Below are 5000 nucleotides of genomic sequence, written 5' to 3'. Positions count from 1 at the left end.
GTGTGTGTGTGTGTGTTGTGGACCCATTCTCAAAATCAAACTCTAATGGGTTTCACTGCCTGGTAAAACTGAACAGCTGCATTGTATCCGTGTTATGTTGAATGTGCTGTATGGCGTTTCATTATGTTTTAGTGGCCACTGAGTACCAGTGAACAGAGAGATGCTTCAGATGATAGCATGAGAATTGTAGAGCAATTGTCTTCCTGTGTTCGGCCTTCATTTCTCTCTCTCTCTCTCTCTCTCTCTCTCTCTCTCTCTCTCTCTCTCACTCTCTCTCTCTCTCTCTCTCTCTCTCTCTCTTTCCATTGCTCTCTCTCTCCGTCCCTTTTTCTATGACATAGAACATAGATGTCTGTAAGGGAGTGTGTTATTGGGGTATCCTCTGATGGTGAGGGAGTGTGTTTTGGGGATACCCTGTATGAAATCACCTTTGTGATTGTGAGTATGCACTAGGACATCTCAGTGTCTTCCAGATGCAGCTTCTAGCCCCCTTCCATCATATGGATCCAGCCTATGGTATTGTCAGTTGCAGTTAGTACATAGTTCCTAGTAGTAGTATTGATTGCTGCAGTAATGTTGCATTCCTTGGATGGAGCAGGTCGGACTTCAAATCCATCCTTGAAGTTGGGGTAGATCGACTTACCCCGAGTTCAGATGGGAACTCCGACTTCAAGTGGCGTTTCATTGTACTTTTTCCCAGTAGGAGGTCTCTTGACCTACGAGTTTGTCTGGAATGAAATTGAGAGATTTCAACTATAGGAAATATAGTTGCCTGGAATGCAGCATAACTCCTTAGGCTACATGGAGCCAGCCTTATAGTATTGACAGCTGCAGTAGTGATTCCTAGCTGGTCTCCTCTGCTCTGTAGCTTGAGTGCTATTCTCTTTCTGTGAGTCTCTTGGGATAAAAGCGTCTGAATGAATAAATGTAAATGTTAATGTAACTCCTCCAGACATCCTTGTACCTTTTCACCCTTCTGCATTTCACTGTTGATTCAATTCAATTCAGTTCAATTCAGTTCAATTTAGTTTCCAGGAAGCTTTATTTTGGCATGAATGTTTCAGTAACGCTATGGCCAAAGCTCAATTAGATATACACATAAGGGCAATTACGTTCAACAGAATTGGGAAATTAAGTCAGACAATGAGATAAAGCAAAACAGATTCTTCCAAAAAAAATCTCTCTATCTGTCATATCTCATCGCTCACTTATCCAATCTCCTTTTTCTCAAGTAGAAAAGTCTCTCTCTTTGCCTGCCTGTTTTTCTTCTTTCTCTCCTTCTGTGTCTTCTCTCTCTCTTTCTCTCTCTCTTTCCCTCTCTAGTAGTAATCCATTATTCAGTGGGTTGGCCAGATTCAGCAGAAAGCAGGAAGGGCTAACAGATGGCTCGCTGTGGTTTAGGTAAGATGATATCAGATACAGATTAGCTCTTTAATGCTGAGACCCCCCCCCCCCACACCCCCACCCCACCCCCACCCTGCTCAGTCCAAATCAGCACACCCTGACATCTACTGTGAAGGCGGGGTGTGTGCAGTGGTGTAGTCTACGTGATACGCAGGACTGTACTGTACTGTAGGCAGTATACCCACTTAAAAAGCATCACCATCTCAGTATACCCACTTAAAAAGCATCACCATCTCAGTATACCCACTTAAAAAGCATCACCATCTCAGTATACCCACTTAAAAAGCATCACCATCTCAGTATACCCACTCAAAATGGGCAAGGATAGGTATTAACAGTCTTGGGCTTGATCACAGTATACCCACTACAACTACCTAGACTTCATCGCAGTCTATCCACCACAGCTAACTAGACTACACCACTGTATACTGTATGTGTGTGTGTGTGTGTGTGTCGATGGTGACTAGGGTCGGTGATGATGAAACTGATTACTATTATACGTACATGCCACGGGCGCTGTTTGTTTGTTCCAAAATATTCAAACAAGTTCTCTTTTTCTGCCTATGCTTTGACATTTGAAGGCAAGCTTATTTTAATGTCAGTTTGATGGATTCGTTTTATTACTGTTTTTCACTTTCAAAAGAGTCTGAGTCAGAGTCAGCCCAAAAGACTACACTGGAGCGTGCCCTGAATCAGACCAATAACATTTGAGAATGCATTTAGAAGTTTTTTTTTCCACATAAATTCACCATAAAACAAACACTTACAGAGATAAATATTTCTACATTCTACCTAGCGATAAGGGTGTGTGGGCGGTGTGTTTAAACTTGACCTATGACCAGAGGATTTGTAAACAAGTTGCCAAAGTCACAGACGTACGTACGGTACGCGGAAGTGTTTGTGAGAAACACAGAGATTAGGAGTGCCACACTTGGCATGGCGGGCAGGTGTGGTGTTTGTGTGTGTGTGTGTGTGTGTGTGTGTGTGTGTGTGTGTGTGTGTGTGTGTGTCAATAAAGCGGTCTGGAGGTAAAGCGCTGGCACATGCTGAATGAGGCGCACGCCGCCGATCATCGTGCCCAAGGTTGCCAGGGAATCAGCTCTCGCTCTCACACTCTCTATGGGCTTCTGAAGCTTTAATGACAGCAGTCACTTTCATAATGAACCAGAATCGACAGAGAGAGAAAGGGGGGATAGAGAGAGGGACTGTGAAAGACTGAGAGAATGATGGACGGAAAGAAAATGATGTCTGTCAAAATGAACTTTGGACATGATGACCATGATCTGATGTGATCTCTTCTATTTTAACTGCTCTCTCTCTCTCTCTTTCTCTTTCTCTCTCTCTTTCTCCTCTCTTTCTCTTTCTCTTTATCGCTCTCTCTTTCTCTCTCTCTCTTTCGGTCTCACCTGTGTGGAACAGCGGTCATGGTTGTCATGGAAACACTGGCATTGGAATAGATTGCATCTGTGCTTTATTGCCTCATAAATTACCTTCCGAAATAAAGGCAGAAATTCATTTCACACGACGAAATCTCATGATTATGCCTCTCTCGCCAAATGATTCATTTAGGGGGTTCATCGCTGATGGCATCGGTTCAAAATCATCTTGTGCAGTAAATAAAGGATTATGAGCCGTGTCAGACACTCTTCAGGTGTTACTGTTGAACAACAATAGCTGCGTGCAAAACAATCTGAAATATCCCACAAAGCTTTGCCCTCAAGCTCTTTCATTGGCCAACTGTAATCACTATTGGCCACACCTGTGACTCACTTGCTCTTGAGATTAGGCCTGAAAGGTGTGGGCTGTAGAATGTCTGTCCACCCTGCCAATGATTGCTTGACCAGCAGCGGTAAAAATTACAGTTTCAAGTACCGATACGCATCATTGGAATAACAACATCCGCACCATCACATACTATAACGACCATGACATGAAGGACAGTATCACTGGGGATCAATTTCAGAGCGATTATGGCAGAAATCTGACTGACAAGTGGAAGCCATTAGAATTCAAGAAATCACACACAATGAATATGTATTTTTCCAGAGACTCTCTTTACCTTCGGTCAATGTGCTTATACCATTATAGTTACACTATACAGTTAAGCCCGGCGCCCACCAGAAGCGGCGTTCAGCGGTGTTCGGCGGTCTGGGCTTGACGCGCAGGATTTTAGAATAGTTTTCTATCTCTGTGCGGCTGCTGCGCGGCAGACGTTTCTGGTGGGCGTTGCTCCATTGAAAACAATGGAGTTCTAATTTTTTTATTGTCGCGGCGTGCCGCGTACGTGTCCGGTGGGCGATGGCCTTTACACTGCGTATAATTTCGTTTTGTTTAATTACTTTAAAGTAATAGGTCTCAGAGTGAACAGGCCTTAATGACCACAGAATCGGTCAGATAGTTGGATTGTAGGACACATTGGTGGCGGTTAGTGAGGTTCCCCTTCACTGTTAAGTGCTTTGGGTGCCGTATAAACGCAAGTTGTTGCTGTTGTTGTTGTTGTTGTTGATGATGATGATGATGATGATGATTTGTGGATGGTTGTTGTTGTCCTGAGGTGACCATAGGTTCTAGAATGCTGGAGGCTTGCCACAGCTTTCCATTGTGACTCAGCAGTTTTAGTCAGTAACTAATCCAATCATATGTCACCTTACCCCAGGCTAAGACACACACACACACACACACACACACACACACACACACACACACACACACACACACACACACACACACACACACACATTGTCCAACTGAAGAGATTCAATATTGTGTTTATATCCCTAGGCATATAGCCCCTGGTCAGCCTCTGGCCACACACACACACACACACACACACACACACACTACCAAACTTTCTGTCTCTGTCTGTCAGTTCCCCCTCCCCCTGAAGGCCCTTGAGTGGTTGAAATGGATGAGTCTGAGTGTGTATGGCGGCACCAGATGAGGAAATACGTTAATGGTCTCGTGAAACAGGAGATTCATATTAGGTGTGTGTGTGTGTGTGTGTCAATGTGTTTGAGTGCGTGTATGTGTGTGTTTCTGTGTGTCTGCGTGACAGAGAGATGTAGATCTTGTGTGCATCTTTTGTCATATCTGCTCCTCCTGTACTGCTGTTATTTGTGTGTGTGCGTGTGTGTGTGTGTGTGTGTGTGTGTGTGTGTGTGTGTGTGTGTGTGTGTGTGTGTGTGTGTGTGTGTGTGTGTCTCGCACACCTTGGCTGATGTTTTGTAATGATGGGAAAAAAACAGACTGTGTGAGACAGTGAATGAACACTCTTTCTCAATTTTTCCTCCTCTCATTCCCTCTCTCCATGTCTTTCTCTCTCCTCACTCTCTCTCTGTCCCTCTCTCCATGTCTTTCTCTCTCCTCACTTTCTCTCTGTCCCTCTCTCCCATGTCTTTCTCTCTCCTCACTCTCTCTCTGTCCCTCTCTCATCATGTCTTTCTCCCTCTCTCACTCTTTCTTCTCCTAGTTCACTCGCTCTCCCTCACTTCCTCTCTTTCCATCCCTCTCCCTCTCTCCCTCCCTCCTTCTCTTCATCTCTCTCTCACTCTATCTCTCTTTCTCCCTCTCTCTCTTTCTCCCTCTCTCTCTCTCCC

At 44.5% G+C, this 5000-nt stretch overlaps 1 protein-coding gene across 6 annotated transcripts in view; it reads left to right on the top strand.

Moving 5' to 3' along the window:
* The window catches only part of dab2ipb (DAB2 interacting protein b), a 167422-nt gene that overhangs the window by 90791 nt on the left and 71631 nt on the right, over positions 1–5000 (top strand). The window contains exon 1 of one of the 6 annotated variants that reach the window (XM_062555094.1): positions 1266–1401. The exons of the other annotated variants lie outside the window; for them this stretch is intronic. The gene's annotated coding sequence lies outside the window, so the exon portion shown is untranslated. Of the gene's footprint in view, positions 1–1265; positions 1402–5000 lie in introns of those variants that run through there. 6 annotated transcript variants of the gene reach the window in all.

Source organism: Sardina pilchardus, chromosome 14, assembly GCF_963854185.1.
Source record: "Sardina pilchardus chromosome 14, fSarPil1.1, whole genome shotgun sequence".
Taxonomy (NCBI): domain Eukaryota; kingdom Metazoa; phylum Chordata; class Actinopteri; order Clupeiformes; family Clupeidae; genus Sardina; species Sardina pilchardus.
The sequence above is the reverse complement of the archived record's forward strand: the minus strand, read 5'-3'. Positions and strand labels throughout refer to the sequence as shown.